This window comes from Ranitomeya imitator, chromosome 5 (assembly GCF_032444005.1).
Source record: "Ranitomeya imitator isolate aRanImi1 chromosome 5, aRanImi1.pri, whole genome shotgun sequence".
NCBI lineage: Eukaryota > Metazoa > Chordata > Amphibia > Anura > Dendrobatidae > Ranitomeya > Ranitomeya imitator.
Window position 1 is genome coordinate 627632789 of NC_091286.1, and position 24874 is coordinate 627657662.

Consider the following 24874-nt stretch of genomic DNA (forward strand, 5'->3'; position numbering starts at 1 on the left):
GGGTTCCCACTTGCCTGAAATGTCCTATCACCTCTGTCCTGCCGGGTAAACCTGTCTTCTCCGATTCACCTCCTCTCCAACTCACTCAACCCTCAACTCTGACTACTTACTTCCTATATCCCTAAAACCTTCACACTGGTTCTCCCTACAGGGCCGCCTTTCTCCTGTCCCTTCCAGGGGCCAGCCTCGCAGTTAACACTGTTGGAACCTGACATTAACAAATGCCATAGGGATAAATACATTTTTAATAATATGAGAAGAAATTTAACCACACACAAAAATAACCTTCGGCACACTTGCCTCGACGTCTTCTTTAGGAGGACAGGACTCCATGTAACCCTCTTACATAATCACAGGAGAATATTGAATTTCTACAGTTGTTGCACCCTCTGAAAAGTCATTAAATTTTATTTCCTCATAGGTGCAGTTATACGATCTTAGAAAACCTGACATGCTGCTGACTAATCTGGTGAATTGTAATAACAGTTCAATAAGTGTTAAGATTTGTACATTTGTATGTTCATCACGTTCATGTTATATTAATATCAGATTATTGATAAAGATTATTAAAAAATGAGAAAAGACCTCTATGGCATTCACAGACTTTGTAGATAATTACTTTCCTCCGTACTAGACACTTGCCCTGCAGAGATGAACTGCATGAAACGATGATAATCATAAAATACATTATGAAATTACAATCATCCACTTTGTGTCTGAATAACCACCTACTAATTAAATGTAGTTGTGACTGCTGTGCAATAGACTGCCTCTCTATACTGTGCAGACTTGTTTTTGGCTCTACCTACTAAGACTTGAATGTAGCTAAACACCATGCAAGTAAAAGGAGTAGGGATGAGCGGACCCACGGAAGTTTAGCTTCAGGTAGCAGAACTGTACCCTAACTTGAACCTGATCCGGAACCCCATTGAAATCAATGGGACCCAAATATTGGAGCTGCATTCTTCTCTCTCTCTCCCGGACTCCTGAACTTTAAAATGGACTTCTGTGTTCGTAGTGAACCCATAACTTTACAGTTTAGGTTCGCTCATCTCTAACCGTACGGAGTGCCGTCCTCTCCTTTCATGCTTATGTGTGGCACATCCCTACCATATGCCATAAATATCTGATATATGGAGGTCTTAGTTCCAAAACCTGCCTCATAGGATCGTAGAATGGTAGCGTTGGAAGGGACCTCCTGGGTCATCTGGTCCAACCCCCTGCTCAATGCAGGATTCACTAAATCATCCCAACCAGATGTCTGTCCAGCCTCTATTTAATGACTTCCATTGAAGGAGAACTCACCACCTCTCGTGGCCGCCTGTTCCACTTATTGATCACCCTTACCGGTAGAATAGGGGTTTCTGTCCCTTATTGTGTCTTGGAGCCCTGCATAACATAATAAGAGAAAGAGAAGAGAGAAAATGTCTCCATACAGATGCTCAGCTCTTCTGCCATAACAGGAATAATGGAAACATAAGAATGCTGCTTTTGCAGCATTTTACTTTTGTATTTTTTCTGCAGCACCAGTAAAGTGAATGGTATTTAAAAAATTTCATGCACAGATTTGTTTTTTTTTTTGCTTTACTTTTTGAGCTGCTGGGCATGTTTTGAAATTTGCCTCATTTCAATTCTTTCTTTTGCTGCATTTTCAACTGTACCAATGAATGGGAAAAAAAACGCAAGTAAAAACACATAAAAATGTAGTAAGAAAATGCAAAAATGAGTGTACTTTAAGCAATGTTTTCCCTGCCAAAAATCTGCAGAAAAAAAAAATCACATGTGAACATACTCTTGAACTATAAAGTACAGTACTGAGCACATCAGACCAATTTTTACACGGTTCTCCCACTTTTGATGGTGAGGAGTTTACATCGAAATACATACAATTTAGTTTAGGTGAAATGTTGTTGAAAGGTCCAATTTCAGGCTCTGTTGTTGTTTTTTTAGTAAAATGCCAACAGCATGATGAAAACCTGGATGATTGTGTGCATGGCGTCCATTGGGTTCTGCTGTGTGGTGACATACAAGGGTTCAACGCTCTCGGCATTTTGTGCTTCTCTTCCTATATTGTAAATACTGGTGCAGAAGTGAACAAAGGTCACCTGTACTTTGCGATTCCTATTAGGAAATTCTAAATTGATAGTGCTTTGTCCCTTATCAAAGAGATTGTCTCAGGTACCTATCTTCTGGAGCACACAGCTTCCTTGCCTCCTGGCTTCCTGCTGATGGGAGGGCAGTGTGCTCCTGAAGATTTACAGCTCAGGCCAACAGAAAGGCTAAGCTGCTGGCCCAAACCGTGCCCTCCCATGCTGCTAGCAGGTGCACTGAAGATACCTGGCAAAGACCACTTCAAGCCATATAGCAAACAGTTTGCACTCCTGTTCTAGGAGATCGACCACTTCTGAAGTGACCGGTAACCTTTGTATTGTGCTGTATACTACAGGTGGGAGTTTCTTTTAATTAGAACTGAATTACAAGCACTTTCTCATCTCTCTCATTTAATAAGATGAGAAAACAGCTTTAAGGAAAAACTGTCACCAGGTTTTTGCTACGTCATCTGATAGCTGTCCCTGTTCTGCCCCTCAGTATGTCTGGGATGCAGTTACTGACAGCTCGGCCGTCCAATCTGGTATAGGGTTGTGCTGAAGCTGTCGGTACATTGATTGACAGCTTGGCCATCCAATCTGGTACAGGGACGTGCTGAGCTGTCAATGTATTGATTGACAGCTCAGCTATCCAATCTGAGACTATGACGTGTCCGCTGTCTCCATGTGTTCATTATTCCAGTTAACTGCTATGCTTCTTAACTGAGCTGTGTCTCCAAGGACTCTGCCAGACGTACATTCAGCTTGTGAGGTTTGTGCTTTCCTGTGCCTTGAGTTCTGTATGCTTGATCTGTTGCCTGACCTTGGACTTCGTTCTGACCATCTGCCTGTTTAACCCCTTCTGCTGTGATCCTCCTGGTATTCTGACCTCAGAACGTTACCTGACTACGATTTTGTCTATTCCTTCTGTTTATGACGTACCTTCCTGGCTTCTGACCTTGGACTCCTTGACCACTCTGACTCACGACTTGGCCATAAGAAGTGACTAACATCAAAATAGCAGCATAATATAGGAGCAGAGACAAACTCTGACAGTGGCATTTAACATGTGCTTCCGGCAATCATGCCAGAAATCCACCCATCGGTGACCCCGATCGCAAGTCATCGATGGGTTGGCATGACAACCAGACATCTTCTGGAAACCCCTATGGTTGTCGCTAGATTGCTGTGAACACCACCTGGTGGTAGGCGCTCATAGCAAGTGAGGTATTCTGCTACACACTGGTGATCTGAGCCGATCGGGTTACGGCAGCTTCTAGTCTCCCATGGAGACTATTGAAGCATGTCAAAAGTAAAAAAAAAGTTTGTAAAAATATAAAAAAATATAAAAAATATAAAAGTTCAAATCACCCTTCTTTCGCCCCATTCAAAATAAAACAATAAAAAAAAAAATCAAACATACACATATTTGGTATCGCTGCGTTCAGAACCGCCCGATCTATCAATTAAAAAAAAGGGCTAACCTGATCATTAAACGCGTAGAAAAAAAAGTCAAAACCCAGAATTACGGCTGTACTGTTGTATCTGTACCAAAATGGTATCACAAAAAAAACATCAGCTCAGCACACAAAAAATAAGCCCTCACTCAACCAGAGATCACAAAAAATGGAGACGCTATGGGTATCAGAAAATGGCGCACATTTAATATTTTTTTAACAAAGTTTGGATTTTTTTTTAACCACTTAGATAAAAAAGAACCTATACATGTTTCATGTCTATGTATTCATAATGACCTGGAGAATCATAATGGCGGGTCATTTTTAGCATTTAGTGAACCTAGCAAAAAAAGCAAAACAAAAAACGTGTAGGATTGCACTTTTTTTTGCAATTTCACCGCACTTGGAATTTTTTTCCCATTTTCGAGTACATGACATGGTAAAACCAATCGAGTTGTTCAAAAGTACAACTCGTCCCTCACAAGGCCATTTTGACCAAAAATAAAAAGTTATGGCACTGGGAAGAAGGAGAGCAAGGGGTTAAGGACTTAGATTGAAAAGCAAAATTGCTTATGAGTACACCCTCCTGAGCACCCACACCATGGTCCATGCACTACAGAAAAAATCATGAACATCATCTAATGCTTTGTTTCCTCTATGGTGGAGTTTCAGATAAATGGCATAATAATTATCAAGTTCTTCAGCAGATTACAGCAGATATCTGAGGATCCTACTGTAAAGGGTTACAGAGACCGACCTATGCCCTAAACACGTCCCGGTTAGCTAAGGTTCTAATCTGTATGTAAATATATTGTAATGTACCTGACGCTGCTACTGTATATATATATTGTACTAGCTACTGAACCCGTTCTATGCCCGGGTGCCGAGCATTTATATTGGTATACGGTCTCCATCCTGGTATGTGCTGCTCCATGCTGCGTCCCCATTCTGTCATGTGCTGCTCCATCCTGCGTCCCCATCCTGTCATGTGCTGCTCCATCCTGCGCCCCCATTCTGTCATGTGCTGCTCCATCCTGCATCCCCATCCTGTCATGTGCTGCTCCCATCCTGCGCCCCCGTTCTGTCATGTGCTGCTCTCATCCTGCGCCCCCGTTCTGTCATGTGCTGCTCCAATCCTGCGCCCCCGTTCTGTCATGTGCTGCTCCCATCCTGCGCCCCCGTTCTGTCATGTGCTGCTCCCATCCTGCGCCCCCGCTCTGTCATATGCTGCTCCCATCCTGCGCCCCCGTTCTGTCATGTGCTGCTCCCATCCTGCGCCTCCATTCTGTCATTTGCTGCTCCCTTCCTGTCATGTGCTGCTCCCATCCTGCGCCCCCGTTCTGTCATGTGCTGCTCCCATCCTGCGGCACCGTTCTTTAATTTGCTGCTCCCATCCATATGCCCCATACGCTGCTCCATAAGATGCTCCATAGTATATGCCCCGTATCAAGTGGTGTAAGTAACAAATAGCTGTGGCATGAAGTGCCACAGCCTCATACCACAGCAATTTGTTACTTGCGCCACCTGATTCCTTTCCGCCGCCATTTTCTTGGTCCTCCTGCTGGCGGAATCGGCACCTGCGCAGTCCGCGCTTTCCGGCGCCATTTTCTTGAAGACACACCTGCAGTGTGTCTTCAAGAAAATGGCGCCGGCAGTGTGTCTTCAAGAAAATGGCGCCGGAAAGCGCGGACTGCGCAGGCGCCGATTCCGGCAGCAGGACCAAGAAAATGGCGGCGGAAAGGAATCAGGTGGCGTAAATAACAAATTGCTGTGGCATGAAGTGCCACAGCTTCATGCCACAGCAATTTGTTACTTACGCCATTCCTTTCCGCCCATTTTCTTCGTCCTCCTGCTGCCGGAATCGGCGCCTGCGCAGTCCGCGCTTTCCGGCGCCATTTTCTTGAAGACACACCTGCAGTGTGTCTTCAAGAAAATGGCGCCGGCAGTGTGTCTTCAAGAAAATGGCGCCGGAAAGCGCGGACTGCGCAGGCGCCGATTCCGGCAGCAGGACCAAGAAAATGGCGGCAGAAAGGAATCAGGTGGCGTAAATAACAAATTGCTGTGGCATGAAGTGTCACAGCTTCATGCCACAGCAATTTGTTACTTACGCCATTCCTTTCCGCCCATTTTTTTTCGTCCTCCTGCTGCCGGAATCGGCGCCTGCGCAGTCCGCGCTTTCCGGCGCCATTTTCTTGAAGACACACCTGCAGTGGAGCCGGAGTGTCTTCAAGAAAATGGCGCCGGAAAGCGCGGACTGCGCAGGCGCCGATTCCGGCAGCAGGAATCGGCGCCTGCGCAGTCCGCGCTTTCCGGCGCCATTTTCTTGAAGACACACCTGCAGTGGAGCCGGAGTGTGTCTTCAAGATAATGGCGCCGGAAAGCGCGGACTGCGCAGGCGCCGATTCCTGCTGCCGGAATCGGCGCCTGCGCAGTCCGCGCTTTCCGGCGCCATTTTCTTGAAGACACACCTGCAGTGGAGCTGGAGTGTGTCTTCAAGAAAATGGCGCCGGAAAGCGCGGACTGCGCAGGCGCCGATTCCGGCAGCAGGAATCGGCGCCTGCGCAGTCCGCGCTTTCCGGCGCCATTTTCTTGAAGACACACTCCGGCTCCTCTGCCTGTGACTGGTCAGAGGGCGGCGCCGGCGCGCATTAAGCGCGTCATCGCGCCCTCTGAACTGCCACAGCAGAGGAGCCGGGAGACGGAGCCGCACGCAGCGCTGGAACGGGGAAAGGTGAATATACTTACCCTCCTGGCAGCCCCTGACTCTCCGGTGGAGATCGCGGTGTGCGTTCAGTGCTTACGCATACCGCGATCTCCTGGGAGCGTTACTCTGTGGGGGCCAGACTGCGCCGGCGCTTGCGCCTGCGCAGTCTATAAAGGCTTCGGACAGAGTGACGCTCCCAGCGTTATATTATAGATTTAGGAATAGTGCAGTACAAGTTAGTCCACTAGAGGGGGCACATTAGGATTAAATAGTAGAAGGATAGGAATAGAAGCTTAGTATAATAAATAGTTAATGTAGGAGGGGCCAGCTGTGGGTAAGATAGGAGTTTTTCCTTATTGGAGTTTAGTAGGGCCAGGGAGTAGTGTTGAGCGATACCGTCCGATATTTGAAAGTATTGGTATCGGATGGTATCGGCCGATATCCGAAAAATATCGAATATCGCCGATACCGATATCCGATACCAATACAAGTCAATGGGACACAAATATCGGAAGGTATCCGTAATGGTTCCCAGGGTCTGAAGGAGAGGAAACTCTCCTTCAGGCCCTGGGATCCATATTCATGTGTAAAATAAAGAATAAAAAAAAAAAATATTGATATACTTACCCTCGGACGGGCCCTGGTTGTCACCGCTGCAATCGCCATGCTTTTCTTCCTAAGAATGAGCGCTTTAATGACCTTCGATGACGTCGCGGCTTGTGATTGGTCGCTGAGCGGTCACGTGACCGCTCACGCGACCAATCACAAGCCGCGAGGTCATCGAAGGTCCTTAACGCGCTCATTCTTAGAAATGAGTGCGTTAATAACCTTCGATGACGTCGCGGCTTGTGATTGGTCGCGTGAGCGGTCACATGACCGCTCAGCGACCAATCACAAGCCGCAACGTCATCAAAGGTACTTAACAAGCTCATTCAAAGGAAGGAAAACATGGCGATTGCAGCGGTGACAACCAGGGCCCGTCCGAGGGTAAGTATATCAATATTTTTTATTTTTATTCTTTATTTTACACATTAATCTAAATCCCGATACCGATTCCCGATATCACAAAAATATCGGAACTCGGTATCGGAATTCCGATACCGCAAATATCGGCCGATACCCGATACTTGCGGTATCGGAATGCTCAATACTACCAGGGAGCCCAAACAGTCCAGTAGACCCAGGGAGCCCAGACAGTCCTGTAGGGCCCTAGAGCCTGTGGCAGCGCAGTGGACCTCATAATGTTGAAAGCTAGAGGCCCAGTCATCCAAGGCCAGGAGACCAGAAATTGCAGCAGCACAGGAATGCAGGTGGCTCTATCATGTAGCAGCTTACTACATGGGCAGATGCCCTTTCGTCCGGCGTGAAGCGGACAGGGGAACTCCTCAGAGTTGTGAAGCTGGACAGGGAGGAGAGGACGCTGTGGTAGCAGACAAGATGGTGCGATCCTGGAATGTGCTGAAAGACATGAGGGAGAGCACAGGGAAAGTGAAGGATGTAAACTGTGTGGAACGCTATGTTGATGTTGTAATGGATTTGGATGGGCTGAGAAAAGAAACCAGTAAAGCTACCCATTTAAAGTTGGAACTGGACTCTGTCTCTATTTGTGTGCAATCATTGGGAGTGAGCCTGCAACAGACCAGAGGTGACCCTGATGGTTCGGAAAATGGAGAGACAGGTACACTGACAAAGGCACATTGTTTTCATGTGTCGGGAGACCAGGTTGAGTCGTCCGCCAGGGCCTGTGGTACTCAGTACCGGGTCCGGTTGCAATTAAAGGGGTGGTCACGACAGCGACCGGGTCCGTGGCCCTGAGCGCCCAAGTAGAAGGGACGGTCTTTAAAGGGGTTGTGGAAATAATGAAAGTTCATGATGCCACCTGTGGTTCTCGGTCAGAGGTGACAGACGCTGCTTAAAGTGGTCCTTTAGTGGCGATGGTGCTGCAGCAAAGATGGTGTCGCTTCCTACAGGTGAAGCGGGATCCCTGTTGTGAATTCTGTGGCAGAGCTCCCTTCTGTGGTCACAAGTGGTACTTCTGCTGATTCTCTCTGTGAGCTTCCGTTGGTGGAGGGAAGTGGTACTGCGGCTTCTGAGTTTCCTCCCTCAGGTGATGTGGTGAGGTCGTTAGGTGCTGCTCTACTTAACTACACCTAGTGCTTTGATCCTGGCTTCCTGTCAATGTTCCAGTATTGGACTTGTTTTCCTCCTGGATCGTTCCTGTGGCCTGCTGCTCTGCATAGCTAAGTTTTCCTTTGCTATTTTGTTTGTTTTTTTTCTGTCCAGCTTTTCTATTTGTTTGCTGGAAGCTCTGGGACGCAGAGGGTGTACCTCCGTGCCGTTAGTTCGGTACGGAGGGTCTTTTCGCCCCCTTTGCGTGGTTTTTAGGGTTTTGTGTTGACCGCAAAGTTACCTTTCCTATCCTCGCTCTGTTCAGAAAGTCGGGCCTCACTTTGCTAAATCTATTTCATCTCTACGTTTGTCTTTTCATCTTAACTCACAGTCTTTATATGTGGGGGGCTGCCTTTTTCTTTGGGGTATTTCTCTGAGGCAAGGTAGGCTTATTTTCTATCTTCAGGCTAGCTAGTTTCTCAGGCTGTGCCGAGTTGCATAGGGAGCGTTAGGCGCAATCCACGGCTGCCTCTAGTGTTTGTTGGAGAGGATCAGGGATTGCGGTCAACAGAGTTCCCACGTCTCAGAGCTCGTTCTATGTTTTTGGGTTATTGTCAGATCACTGTATGTGCTCTGACCTCTATGTCCACTGTGGTACTGAATTGCCTGTCATAACAGATCCCCATGGCTCCCAGTGTGTTTGGAAGGGATGGTGAATGCCGGCAAATAAATGGAGGACACAGGGTTGTAGTCTTTACCTGGTTTACTGGTGTTAAGCAGCCTCAGTCCAGGATACCGGCAACAGGTGTAGATGGAGTCCAGGCAGCCTGAAGACAAGTGGAAATCCCTTTGACAGGTCAGTTTGGGAGCCTTCCACTATGCGCTGGTCTGTGGTCCCTTGCTGCCTGTAGTCTAATAAGGTCCTCTATTTCCCCTGTCCAGGGACAGTACCTGCACGGTAGGCAACTTGAGCTGTTTCTTTGGGGTCTCTGTCCATGGTGACTCCGGGCTCTGATTGCTGCTGTACCTCAGGCATTATGTGGGCAAATCCCTTTTAGTTTCCTGCCCTCCGGGTCTGCCGTGCGACCTGTAGTTCCTCACGACCTCAGGCTCCTGGTGCCCGGGTTTCTGAGCTCAGCTTAGAGGCACCCAGTCGCAGACCTCCTCTAGCTCCTAAGTCCTTCTGTGCTCCTTCACTGTCTGCTACTAACTGTCAACTGTCTAACTCCTCCTCCAGACCAGGATGTATATAGGGAAGTTCCCCTTAAATCGGGTTTAGAGCTCCCCCTTCTGGCCTGAAGTCAGAAAGTGTTGCATGTAAGATTACCTGCCAAAGGGTTCCCTCCTGTCTCCAGGCATGGCATTACCCTATCCGAGAGGAAGGCAGCACCACTGTGGTACCCGAACTCCTGGGGTGCCACAAGGGCATGATTGAGCAATATATGTCAGCCACGACTACGGCCCTGGCTGCCCTCACACTAGCAATGTAACATCTTCAAGTCTCCTTACATACAGGGACTGTTATGACAAAAAAATGTAAAAAATGGACACCTTTCATTACAGATCTTACGCATTCAAAGTTGGCATTCCAACCATTGTCTTCATCAAGTTTATCAGTCTCAGTGATCTACTGAGCTAGTAATTTTCCACAATAAGGTAACAGACTCCCGTAATCATTTTTTTCCTATAGTCGAGTGTATTCTTTTTTGGTATGTGCCGGAGCAGGGCTACCAAACTGTCACTGAAATGTCACTGGAGAATACGTTGCCTATTGATCCCTTGCTTGTATGAGTAGGTCCCAGCTGTCACTACTTGATGTAATCAGTTCAGGGTTGGATGAGTTTGGATGAGACCTATACTCCGCTCATAGATAATGACAGCTCTTACTTACTGCCTCTGACAGCCCGAAACGTGTGCAAATTCACTGTTGCTAAGTTACTATTTAGCTTCATAATAGGAAAGTGTCAAACATTGCCGGGTCATCAAGGTTGTAAGTCTTCCGAGATTGTAATGGATCATAAATTCTTCTCATTTTACAGTTGAATAATAACATGGATTTACACACATCACAGATAATAACAATTTGATGTGAATTATTTTTAACATTTTTTAATATTACATTATGTTTTTGTTCTAATTAGTTAGTTAAATAACTAAATTGTGAGTGAATATTAGGGACTAGATGGTTGCCCGATTCTAACGCATCGGGTATTCTAGAATATGTATGTCCACGTAGAATATTGCCCAGCCACGTAGTATATTGCCCAGTTACGTAGTATATTGCCCAGCCACGTAGTAGATTGCCCAGTTACATTGTATATTGCCCAGTGACATAGTATACAGCAGACCCACATAGTATATTGCCCAGTGACGTAGTATACAGCACAGAGCCACATAGTATATTGCCCAGTGACGTAGTATATTGCCCAGTGATGTAGTATACAGCACAGAGCCACGTAGCATATTGCACAGCCCATGTAGTATATTGCCCAGCTATGTAGTATATTGCCCAGCCACGTATGACACAGGTTAAAAAAATAAAAAATAAACATATACTCACCTTCCGCAGGCGCATTGTAGAACTGTCGCCTGTGTGGGGTGCAGGCGGCATCTTCCGATCCCAGGGTGTGCTGACGTTGCGGTCACATGACCGTGACGTCATGGCAGGTCCTTGTCGTGCAGGACCTGTCATGATGTCCAGGTCACATGACCGTGTAGCGGTCACATGATCGTGACATCACGGCAGGTCCTTGTCGTGCAGGACCTGTCATGACGTTGCGGTCACATAACCGTGACGTCACGGCAGGTCCTTTCCGAGCAGGCGCGCAGGACTTGTGATGACATCGCGGTCACATGACCGTGATGTCATGCCAGGTCCTTCTGCCAGACCATCCGTGTGACCGAAACGTGCCGGTTGCATCGCGAGGCGCGGGAAAGGCGGCGTAGGTGAGTATATAATCATTTTTTATTTTTTTAAATTATTTTTAACATTCGATGGTTTTACTATTGTCGCTGCATAGGCTGCGTCAATAGTAAAAAACTTGGTCACACAGGGTTAATAGCAGCGGTAACGGACTGCATTACACCGCGGCATAACGCGGTCCGTTACCGCTGCCATTAACCCTGTGTGAGGGCAGACTGGAGGGGTGTATGCAGGCAGTGAGTGCGGGGAGTAAGGAGCGGCCATTTTCTTCCGGACTGTGCGCGTCGCTGATTGGTCGCGGCAGCCATGACAGGCAGCTGCCGAGACCAATCAGCGAACGAATAACCGTTACAGACAGACAGACAGACGGACAGACGGAAGTACCCTTTAGACAATTATATAGTAGATGAGCAAGCACTAAAATGCTCGGGTGCTCGTTGCTCGAACCGTGCAATTCCTAATACTCGCATGCTCGTTTAGAGTAACGAGTATAGTGGGAGTCATTGGGAAAGCCAAGCTTTTTTCCGGCACACCCTACAAGGAGGTCTGGGGGGCAGTGAAAATGTTCAAAAAGATGGGAAAAGTGCTGAATGGAAGGAGAACAAGATTTGGAAGATCCCTGCAAACATCTGTGACTCCTAGATCGCTGCTGAAAACAACGGTGTCACACTTTTACTCCACTTTAACCCCTTTACCCCCAAGGGTGGTTTGCACGTTATGGATCGGGCCAATTTTTACAATTCTGACCACTGTCCCTTTATGAGGTTATAACTCTGGAACGCTTCAACGGATCCCGGTGATTCTGACACTGTTTTCTCGTGACATATTGTACTTCATGAAAGTGCTAAAATTTCTTTGATATTACCTGCGTTTATTTGTGAAAAAAATGGAAATTTGGCGAAAATTTTGAAAATTTCGCTATTTTCCAAATTTGAATTTTTATGCAATTAAATCACAGAGATATGTCACACAAAATACTTAATAAGTAACATTTCCCACATGTCTACTTTACATCAGCACAATTTTGGAACCAAAATTTTTTTTTGTTAGGGAGTTATAAGGGTTAAAAGTTGACCAGCAATTTCTCATTTTTACAACACCATTTTATTTTAGGGACCACATCTCATTTGAAGTCATTTTGAGGGGTCTATATGATAGAAAATACCCAAGTGTGACACCATTCTAAAAACTGCACCCCTCAAGGTTCTCAAAACCACATTCAAGAAGTTTATTAACCCTTCAGGTGCTTCACAGGAATTTTTGGAATGTTTAAATAAAAATTAACATTTAACTTTTTTTCACAAAAAATTTATTCAGCTCCAATTTGTTTTATTTTACCAAGGGTTACAGGAGAAAATGGACCCCAAACGTTGTTGTACAATTTGTCCTGAGTACGCTGATACCCCATATGTGGGGGTTAACCACAGTTTGGGCGCATGGCAATGCTCGGAAGGGAAGGAGCGCCATTTGACTTTTCAATGCAAAATTGACTGGAATTGAGATGGGACGCCATGTTGCGTTTGGAGAGCCACTGATGTGCCTAAACATTGAAACCCCCCACAAGTGACACCATTTTGGAAAGTAGACCCCCTAAGGAACTTATCTAGAGGTGTGGTGAGCACTGTGACCCACCAAGTGCTTCACAGAAGTTTATAATGCAGAACCGTAAAAATAAAAAATCATTTTTTTTCACAAAAATTATCTTTTTGCCCCCAATTTTTTATTTTGCCAATGGTAAGAGAAGAAATTGGACCACAAAAGTTGTTGCACAATTTGTCCTGAGTACTCTGATACCCCATATGTGGGGGTAAACCACTGTTTGGGCGCATGGGAGAGCTCGGAAGGGAAGGAGCGCCGTTTGACCTTTTAATGCAAAATTGACAGGAATTGAGATGGGACGCCATGTTGCGTTTGGAGAGCCACTGATGTGCCTAAGCATTGAAACCCCCCACAAGTGACACCATTTTGGAAAGTAGACCCCCTAAGGAACTTATCTAGATGTGTGGTGAGCACTTTGACCCAATAAGAGCTTCACAGAAGTTTATAATGCAGAGCCGTAAAAATAAAACAAAAATTTTTTCCCACAAAAATAATTTTTTAGCCCCCAGTTTTGTATTTTCCCGAGGGTAACAGGAGAAATTGGACCCCAAAAGTTGTTGTGCAATTTGTCCTGAGTGCGCTGATACCCTATAAGTGGGGGAGAACCAGCGTTTGGGCGCATGGGAGGGCTCGGAAGGGAAGGAGCGCCATTTGGAATAAAGACTTAGATGGAATGGTCTGCAGGCGTCACATTGTGTTTGCAGAGCCCCTAATGTACCTAAACAGTAGAAACCCCCCACAAGTGACCCCATATTGGAAACTAGACCCCCCAAGGAACTTATCTAGATGTGTTCTGAGAACTTTGAGCCCAAGTATTTCACTACAGTTTATAACACAGAGCCGTGAAAATAAAAAAAAAAAATTCCCCTCAAAATTATTTTTTAGCCCCCAGTTTTGTATTTTCCCAAGGGTAACAGGAGAAATTGGACCCCAAAAGTTGTTGTCCAATTTGTCCTGAGTACGCTGATACCCCATATGTTGGGGTAAACTCCTGTTTGGGCACACGGGAGAGCTCGGAAGGGAAGGAGCACTGTTTTACTTTTTCAATGCAGAATTGGATGGAATTGAGATCAGTCGCCATGTCGCGTTTGGAGAGCCCCTGATGTGTCTAAACAGTGGAAACCCCCCAATTATAACTGAAACCCTAATCCAAACACACCCCTAACCCTAATCCCAACGGTAACCCTAACCACACCTCTAACCCATACACACCCCTAATCCTAATCCCAACCGCAAATGTAATCCAAACCCTAACCCTAACTTTAGCCCCAACCCTAACTGTAGCCTTAACCCTAACCCTAGCCCCAACTCTAACCCTAGCCCTAACCCTAGCCCTAACCCTAGCCCTAACCCTAGCCCTAACCCTAACCATAGCCACAACCCTAACCCTAGCCCTAACCCTAGCCCTAACCCTAGCCAGCTAACCCTAATGGGAAAATGGAAATAAATACATTTTTTTAATTTTTCCCTAACTAAGGGGGTGATGATGGGGGGGTTTGATTTACTTTTATAGCGGGTTTTTTAGCGGATTTTTATGATTGGCAGCCGTCACACACTGAAAGACGCTTTTTATTGCAAAAACTATTTTTTGCGTTACCACATTTTGAGAGCTATAATTTTTCCATATTTGAGTCCACAGAGTCATGTGAGGTCTTGTTTTTTGCGGGACGAGTTGACGTTTTTATTGTTAACATTTTTGGGCACGTGACACTTTTTGATCGCTTTTTATTCCGATTTTTGTGAGGCAGAATGACCAAAAACCAGCTATTCATGAATTTCTTTTGGGGGAGGCGTTTATATCGCTCCGCGTTTCGTAAAATTGATAAAGCAGTTTTATTCTTCGGGTCAGTACGATTACAGCGACACCTCATTTATATCATTTTTTTATGTTTTGGCGCTTTTATACGATAAAAACTATTTTATAGAAAAAATAATTATTTTTGCATCGCTTTATTCTGAGGACTATAACTTTTTTATTTTTTTGCTGATGTTGCTGTATTGCGGCTCGTTTTTTGCAGGACAAGATGATGCTTTCAGAGGTACCATGGTTATTTATATCCGTCTTTTTGATCACGTGTTATTCCACTTTTTGTTCGGCGGTACGATAATAAAGCGTTGTTTTTTGCCTTGTTTTTTTTTTCTTACGGTGTTTACTGAAGGGGTTAACTAGTGGGACAGTTTTATAGGTCGGGTTGTTACAGACGCGACGATACTAAATATGTGTACTTTTATTGTTTTGTTTTTTTTTATTTAGATAAAGAAATGTATTTATGGGAATAATATATATATTTTTTTTCATTATTTAGGATTTTTTTTTTTTTTTTTACACACTTGGAAATTTTTTTTTAAACTTTTTTACTTTGTCCCAGGGGGGGACAATACAGATCGGTGATCTGACAGTTTGCACAGCACTCTGACAGATCACCGATCTGTCAAAGAGCGCTGCAGCGTTACCAAGTGCCTGCTCTGAGCAGGCACTTGGTAAGCCACCTCCCTCCCTGCAGGACCCGGATCCGCGGCCATCTTGGATCCGGGACTTGCTGCAGGGAGGAGGTAAGAGACCCCCGGAGCAACGCGATCACATCGCGTTGCTGCGGGGGTCTCAGGGAAGCCCGCAGGGAGCGATGCTTCCCTGCACCGCCGGCACATCGCGATCATCTTTGATCGCGGTGTGCCGGGGGTTAATGTGCCGGGGGCGGTCCGTGACCGCTCCTGGCACATAGTGCCGGATGTCAGCTGCAATAAGCAGCTGACACCCGGCCGCGATCGGCCGCGCTCCCCCCGTGAGCGCGGCCGATCGCGCTGGACGTAATATTCCGTCCTTGGGAATTAAGGCCCACCCCACATGGACGGAATATTACGTCCAATGGCAGAAAGGGGTTAAAGACTGACAAAAAAAACATTCAAAATCGACGAGAAATTGCATTTTATAGGAAAAAATGTTAATAAACATTTTTTCTGCATCATGACTTGTATATAAGGCAAAATTTAAAAAGCATTAAAAATATATATTATTTAAGTAAACCCAAATTGTTTTTTCTTTTTAAAAAAATAGGAAATTTCAGTTTAATTTATGAAGGAACAAGAACTGCTAAAAATTACACCCTGTATTAGACATAAAGGAGGTCCTCATACACGTTCTGTTCAAATTGTCATGTGTTGGTATTCCTAGACTCCTAAAGGCTATGCACTTTTGAGGGTTATATGCCAAGGAAATGTACTCTAGACCAGAGGTCCCCAACTCCAGTCCTCAAGGCCCACCAACAGGTCATGTTTTCAGGATTTCCTTTGCATTGCACAGGTGATGCAATTATTACCTGGGCAAGACTAAGGAAATCCTGAAAACATGACATGTTGGTGGGCCTTGAGGACTGGAGTTGGGGACCCCTGCTCTAGACCATGGAATAGTCTATGGGTGAGCAATATAATAATGATATCATTTTGAACAAGTTTTTTGAGCAGAATATAGCAACGAAATGTACCAAAGAAGATGTAATATCCTATGGATGAGCAATATAATATTGACACATTGTTTAGCAAGTTTTTTTTGAGGATTTTATAACAACGAAATTTGCTCCAGACCATGGAATAGTCTATGGGTGAGCAATACGATACCGATAAAGTTTGAACAAGTTTTTTGATTATTTTGGAGCGCCCCCAGACACAGGGCCACAGGTTACTCGGTCCGGGTCTCTCTGTCTGAGTTCTGGGGTTGTCACGGTGGCTGGACCCGGTCCGTGACCCTGCTAAGGGGCGTTCAATAAAAGGGGTGATGGTAGTTTGTCAAGGTTTCGTGACGCCACCTGTGGTATTCGGTCAGGGCGACTGACGCTGCTTGGGGTCCGCTGGGGTGATGGAATGGCAGCTAGATGGTATACCTTCCCACAGGTGAAGTATGTCCCCAGGACTTCCCAGTAAGGTGGATGGTGATGGTGTGAGGTGCAGTCAAGAACGAGGACACAAGGTTGCAGTCTCTTTACCTCTTTACTGAAGACTTCAGGATCCTCAATCCAGAGCACGGTTAACAGGGCTATCTGAGACCGGCCGGTCCGAAGGCACATCCAGAGTTCCCTTTGCAGGTGGAAATCGTTGCCTACCACTAGCGCCTGTGTGTTGTAGTGCTTCCCTGCTGAGCATTCAGGATAGTCCTCACAACTCCTATTCTCATTCTTTCTAATTCGTTCCAGTTCTTTCTAGTTCTCCGTCCCCTAGATATGTTATGGCTAGGACGCACCCGTTTGACGGGAAGGGTCGGAGTTCTTCCGGGACCCTAGAGATGCCCCTCTCCACGCGTTGCCCCCTGTGTCTGCTTAGGTGATGTAAGGTAGACAGCCAACCTATAATTAATTGTCCTGTGGAGTTTGAAGTAAGGCATAGAATCAGTTACTTCCTCGGTGTTCCGGCCACCGGCTATGCGCCTCAGTAGGATGTTGCCGTTCTCCGGGCACGACTCCTACTGGCTCTCCTTTGTGCTTGATCTCGTTTCTCACTGTCCACAATATCCTTCGCTTCGTGTCTCTTTCTTAGGATACCGCCGCGGGGTGTGCAGGCGCGGTTCCATAACGTTCTGTTCTGGTCGCTAGGTACCTGCCAGGTTCCCACGCCTGACAGGGACCCCCATGAATCTTCCCCGCAACACCCCCTGCCACGGGATGTTGCCTGGACAAAACCCAGTCAGCTTCTGACTAACTTCCTATCCAACCCCTAGTTTTACCAGTGTGAGGAGTGGCCTAGTAAATAAAACCTTTTGCTCCCCCTAGTGGCCGGAGTGTGAAGTGTAATGTGTACTGGTGATACCTGGTCAGATGAACTCCTTTAGTGCCATCAGACGTACCATCACTCCCCTTAGTGGCAGAGCGTCATACTGCAACGACCAGGTCTCCGGGGTGCTGAACTTTTACAGCAATGAACTGTACCCAAGAAGTTGTAATACCCTATTCATGAGCAACATCACACTGATAGATTTTAACAAGCTTTTTTGAGGGTTTTATACCAAGAAAATGTATACCAGACCACGAAAAGTCTATGGGTGATCAGTATAATAACCATAACATTTTGAAAAAGTTTTTGAAAGGTTATATACCAACAAAATGTACCCAAAACATGTAATACTGAGAAATGTAACAGACATTTTTTTTAACCTTTTTTTTGTCTTATATATCACAAAAAATGTACCCCATGACACAGAATAGTGTACGGAATGTGAAGAAACAAGCTAAATGTTCAAATGCTTTTTTCTACTGTTATTTGTCACAGAAATGTGACATAAAGCTTGTAATCCTCTATGGATGAGTAATCTAATCCTGAACTATTTTTCTATGCTTTTTGTAAGTTTCATATACCACTGTAATGCAACAATAACTGTTAAACTGTATGAATGAGTAATTGAATCCATAACAACATTTTGAACAAAAATATTTTGAAACTGTAGTTGATGTACTTATACAGTCATAAAGAATTTGCAGAAAGTGCAAAGCCAGACAGAAAATATGATTAGGTTCATCCATAGATCGCTGAAAGGCAACAACTATTGAGCCTCATTAAAATATTGAATATTACAAACACTATATGTGCTGCTGTCATCTGGTGGTGCGGAAAAGTGTGGGCTAATCTAGGATTTGCTCATTTTTATGAGAGTGAGCCTGTCTGCACTCTTTGTTCACAGGCGAAAGCATTTCTCTGTCTGTTATGACCCACTCGGCAGCACTAAAACCCCGCTCAGAAAAGACTCTAGCAACATGGCAGCACAACACCTCCAAGGCATAGAGGGACATTTCATGCCAGGTGTCCAATACTCCTACACCAGCCAAACAGAGGTGGTCGGGTCACCCATCTTCTGAAAATGTCCTCAACCGTCTGAAGCAACTGAGAGTCGGCCGGAAGAGAACACACCCAGGCTTGAGTATGGTTCATGTTAATGTCACAACTCTGCTGTCAGAATACCTGGGGCCAGGGGCTCCTTCCCTGTTCCTAATGCTAGTAGCATCCTAGCTATCCCTGTTCCCCGATTTAATTCTGATGATCAAGTTGTTGGGACCACGTACCTTGCTGAACTCCTGAATCATCACTAAATATGTTCTCCACCCCCACCCATGGAAATGCGGAGTATTATATATATGTATATACAGTGGGGGAAAAAGTATTTAGTCAGCCACCAATTGTGCAAGTTCTCCAACTTAAAAAGATGAGAGAGGCCTGTAATTGACATCATAGGTAGACCACAATTATGAGAGTCAAAATGAGAAAACAAATCCAGAAAATCACCTTGTCTGATTTGGCAAGATTTATTTTGCAAATTATGGTGAAAAATAAGTATTTGGTCATCTAAAAACATGCAAGATTTCTGGCTCTCACAGACCTGTAACTTCTTCTTTAAGAGGCTCCTCTGTCCTCCACTCATTTCCTGTAGTAATTGCACCTGTTTGAACTTAACAGTATAAAAAACACCTGTCCATGACCTCAAACAGTCCCACTTCATACTCCACTATTGTGAAGACCAAAGAGCTGTCAAAGGACACCAGAAACAAAATTGTAGCCTTGCACCAGGCTAGGAAGACTGAGTCTGCAATAGGAAAGCAGCTTGGTGTGATTAAATCAACTGTGGGAGCAATAATAAGAAAATGAAAGACATGCAAGACAACTGATAATCTCCCTTGATCAGGGGCTCAGATCTCACACCATGGGGTCAAAATGATCACAAGAACGGTGAACAAAAATCCCAGAACCACACGGGGGGACTTAGTGAATGACTGGTATAGAGCTGGGACCACAGTAAAAAAGGCTCCCATCAGTTACACACTACGCCGCCAGGGACTCAGATCCTGCAGTGCCAGACATGTCCCCTGTTGTGAGTTCTGTTTTTGGGCTCCCTCTGGTGGTTACTGATGGTACTGGGTGACTTGTGTTCTCTGCGGTCTCTGGTGTCCACCTGTTCCATCAGGTTATGGGAGTTTCCTATTTAACCTGGCTTTTTTGTCATTTCCTCGCCGGCTATCAATGTAATCAGCGTGTCTTTTTACCTCTGCTCCCTGCGTCTGTTATCTTCAGGACAAGCTAAGTTTTGATTTTCCTGTTCCACGTTTTGCTTTATTTTTGTCTTAGTCCAGCTTGCAGATATGTGATTCCTTGCTGCTGGTTGCTCTAGTGGGCTGAAATTACTCCTCATGTTCCATGAGTTGGCACATGAGTTCAAGTAATTTCAGGATGGTTTTTTGAAGGGTTTTTCGCTGACCGCGCAGTTCACTTTTGTATCCTCTGCTATCTAGCTTTAGCGGGCCTCATTTTTGCTGATTCTATTTTCATAACTACGTATGTGCTTTCCTCTCATTTCACCGTTATTACATGTGGGGGGCTGCTATGTCTGTGGGGTGTTTCTCTGGAGGCAAGTGAGGTCTGTGTTTCTTCTAATAGGGGAAGTTAATCCTTCGGCTGGCGCGAGACGTCTAGGAATCATCGTAGGCACGTTCCCCGGCTACTGCTAGTTGTGTGTTTAGGTTCAGGATCGCGGTCAGCTCAGGTTCCATCACCCTAGAGCTTGTTTTGTTTTTGTGCTTGTCCTTTTGTGATCCCCTGCCATTGGGATCATGACAGTATAGCCGGCCCGAAAAAATTGGTCATCGTTTTGGCTGAAGTAGGAGGAAAAGTAGTCTGAGGAAGTTTTTTTTTTTTTTTCCCTCCTCAGTGTTTGCTGCCTAGCCTTAATTGCAGCTTGGCTGCTTCTTTCCTCCTCTTAATCCTTGAATGGCTCTGACCTCAGCTGTTTATCATGGACATCCAGAGTTTGGCTTCCAGCCTGAATAATCTTGCTGCTAAGGTTCAAAATATACAAGATTTTGTTGTACATACGCCTATGTCTGAACCTAGAATTCCTATCCCAGAGTTTTTTTCTGGAGATAGATCTAGTTTTCTGAATTTTAGGAACAATTGCAAGTTGTTTCTTTCCTTGAAATCTCGCTCCTCTGGAGACCCTGCTCAGCAGGTCAAGATTGTTATATCTTTCCTGCGGGGTGACCCTCAGAATTGGGCATTTGCATTGGCACCAGGGAATCCTGCGTTGCTCAATGTGGATGCGTTTTTTCTGGCATTGGGTTTGCTCTATGAGGAACCTAACCTAGAGATTCAGGCTGAAAAAGCTTTATTGGCTCTCTTTCAGGGGCAAGATGAAGCAGAAATATATTGTCAGAAATTTCGGAAATGGTCGGTGCTTACTCAGTGGAATGAGTGCGCTCTGGCTGCAAAATTCAGAGATGGCCTTTCTGAGGCCATTAAAGATGTTATGGTGGGGTTCCCGGCGCCTACAGGTCTGAATGAGTCCATGACTATGGCTATTCAGATTGATCGGCGTTTACGGGAGCGCAAACCTGTGCACCATTTGGCGGTGTCTTCTGAACAGGCACCTGAGATAATGCAATGTGATAGAATTCAGTCCAGAAGTGAACGGCAAAATTATAGGCGGAAAAATGGATTGTGTTTTTATTGTGGTGATTCAGCTCATGTTATATCAGCATGCTCTAAACGCACAAAAAAGGTTGATAAGTCTGTTGCCATTGGTACTTTACAGTCTAAGTTCATTCTGTCTGTGACTCTGATTTGTTCATTATCATTCATTTCCGTCGATGCCTATGTGGATTCAGGCGCTGCCCTGAGTCTTATGGATTGGTCATTTGCCAATCGCTGTGGGTTTAGTCTGGAACCTCTGGAAGTTCCTATTCCTTTGAAAGGAATTGACTCTACACCTTTGGCTATGAATAAACCTCAGTACTGGACACAAGTGACCATGCGTATGACTCCCGTTCATCAGGAGGTGATTCGCTTCCTGGTACTGTATAATTTACATGATGTCTTAGTGCTTGGTCTGCCATGGTTACAAACTCATAACCCAGTCCTGGACTGGAAAACAATGTCTGTGTTAAGCTGGGGATGTCAGGGGGTTCATGATGATGCATCTCCGATTTCTATCGCTTCATCTACTCCTTCTGAGGTTCCGGTATTTTTGTCTGATTATCGGGAGGTTTTTGAGGAGCCTAAGCTCAGTTCGCTTCCTCCTCACAGGGATTGCGATTGTGCTATAGATTTGATTCCTGGCCGTAAATTCCCTAAAGGTCGTTTGTTCAATCTGTCAGTGCCAGAGCATGCTGCTATGCGGAATTATGTTAAGGAGTCTTTGGAAAAGGGACATATCCGTCCATCTTCGTCCCCTTTGGGAGCAGGTTTTTTTTCGTGGCCAAAAAAGATGGTTCCTTGAGGCCTTGCATAGATTATCGTCTTTTGAATAAGATTACAGTCAAATATCAGTATCCTTTGCCATTGTTGACTGATTTGTTCGCTCGCATTAAGGGGGCTAAATGGTTCACTAAGATTGATCTTCGGGGTGCGTATAATCTTGTGCGGATAAGGCAGGGTGATGAGTGGAAAACCGCATTTAATACGCCTGAGGGCCATTTCGAGTATTTGGTGATGCCTTTTGGACTTTCTAATGCTCCTTCTGTCTTCCAGTCTTTTATGCACGATATTTTCCGTGAATATCTGGATAAATTTATTATCGTGTATTTGGATGATGTTTTGGTTTTTTCTGATGACTGGGAGTCTCATGTTCAGCAGGTCAGGAAGGTGTTTCAGGTCCTGCGGGCCAATTCTTTGTTTGTAAAGGGTTCTAAATGTCTCTTTGGAGTCCAGAAGATTTCTTTTTGGGGTATATTTTTTCCCCTTCTACTATTGAGATGGATCCCGTCAAGGTTCAGGCTATTTGTGACTGGACGCAGCCTACATCTCTTAAGAGTCTACAGAAGTTCTTGGGCTTTGCTAATTTTTATCGTCGCTTCATAACTAATTTTTCTAGTGTTGTTAAGCCTTTGACGGATTTGACTAAGAAGGGTGCTGATGTTACTGATTGGTCTCCTGCGGCTGTGGAGGCCTTTCAGGAACTTAAGCGCCGGTTTTCTTCTGCTCCTGTGTTGCGTCAGCCAGATACGTCGCTTCCTTTTCAGGTTGAGGTTGATGCTTCCGAGATCGGAGCGGGGGCAGTTTTGTCACAGAGAAGCTCCGATGGCTCAGTGATGAAGCCATGTGCGTTCTTTTCTAGAAAATTTTCGCCCGCTGAACGGAATTATGATGTTGGTAATCGGGAGCTTTTGGCCATGAAGTGGGCATTTGAGGAGTGGCGTCATTGGCTTGAGGGTGCTAGACATCGTGTGGTGGTCTTGACTGATCACAAAAATCTGATGTACCTTGAGTCTGCCAAGCGTCTGAATCCTAGACAGGCTCGTTGGTCACTGTTTTTCTCCCGTTTCAATTTTGTGGTTTCATACCTGCCAGGTTCAAAGAATGTGAAGGCGGATGCTCTTTCTAGGAGTTTTGTGCCTGACTCCCCTGGAAATTCTGAGCCCACTGGTATCCTTAGGGATGGGGTGATTTTGTCGGCTGTCTCCCCAGACTTGCGACGTGCTTTGCAGGAGTTTCAGGCGGATAAACCTGATCGTTGTCCGCCGGAAAGACTGTTTGTTCCGGATAATTGGACCAGTAGAGTCATCTTCGAGGTCCATTCTTCTGTGTTGGCAGGTCATCCTGGAATATTTGGTACTAGAGACTTGGTGGCCAGGTCTTTTTGGTGGCCTTCCTTGTCGAGGGATGTGCGTTCTTTCGTGCAGTCTTGTGGAGTTTGCGCTCGGGCTAAGCCTTGCTGTTCTCGGGCCAGTGGATTGTTGTCACCTTTGCCTATCCCGAAGAGGCCTTGGACGCACATTTCCATGGACTTTATTTCGGATCTCCCTGTCTCTCAAAAAATGTCCGTCATATGGGTTGTGTGTGACCGCTTTTCTAAGATGGTTCATCTGGTACCCTTGCCTAAGTTACCTTCCTCCTCTGAGTTGGTCCCTCTGTTTTTTCAAAACGTGGTCCGTTTGCATGGCATTCCAGAGAACATCGTTTCTGACAGGGGATCCCAGTTTGTGTCTAGATTTTGGCGGACGTTCTGTGCTAAGATGGGCATTGATTTGTCCTTTTCGTCTGCATTCCATCCTCAGACGAATGGCCAGACGGAACGAACTAATCAGACTTTAGAAACTTATTTAAGGTGTTTTGTTTCTGCTGATCAAGATGACTGGGTTTCCTTTTTGCCGCTTGCCGAGTTTGCCCTTAATAATCGGGCTAGTTCTGCTACCTTGGTTTCTCCTTTCTTTTGTAATTCGGGGTTTCATCCTCGTTTTTCCTCTGGTCAGGTGGAGCCTTCTGATTGTCCTGGAGTGGACATGGTGGTGGATAGGTTGCATCAGATTTGGAGTCATGTGGTGGACAATTTGAAGTTGTCCCAGGAGAGGGCTCAGCAGTTTGCTAATCACCGTCGCCGCGTGGGTCCTCGACTTCTTGTTGGGGACTTGGTGTGGTTGTCTTCTCGTTTTGTTCCTATGAAGGTCTCTTCTCCTAAGTTCAAGCCTCGGTTCATCGGTCCCTATAGGATCTTGGAAATTCTTAACCCTGTGTCGTTTCGTTTGGATCTCCCGGCATCGTTTGCTATTCATAATGTGTTCCATCGGTCGTTGTTGCGGAAGTATGAGGTACCTGTTGTTCCTTCACTTGAGCCTCCTGCTCCGGTGCTGGTGGAGGGTGAATTGGAGTATGTTGTGGAGAAGATCTTGGATTCTCGTGTTTCCAGACGGAAACTCCAGTATTTGGTCAAGTGGAAGGGTTATGGTCAGGAGGATAATTCTTGGGTGATTGCCTCTGATGTTCATGCTGCCGATTTGGTCCGTGCTTTTCATAGGGCTCATCCTGGTCGCCCTGGTGGTTCTCGTGAGGGTTCGGTGACCCCTCCTCAAGGGGGGGTACTTTTGTGAGTTCTGTTTTTGGGCTCCCTCTGGTGGTTACTGATGGTACTGGGTGACTTGTGTTCTCTGCGGTCTCTGGTGTCCACCTGTTCCATCAGGTTATGGGAGTTTCCTATTTAACCTGGCTTTTTTGTCATTTCCTCGCCGGCTATCAATGTAATCAGCGTGTCTTT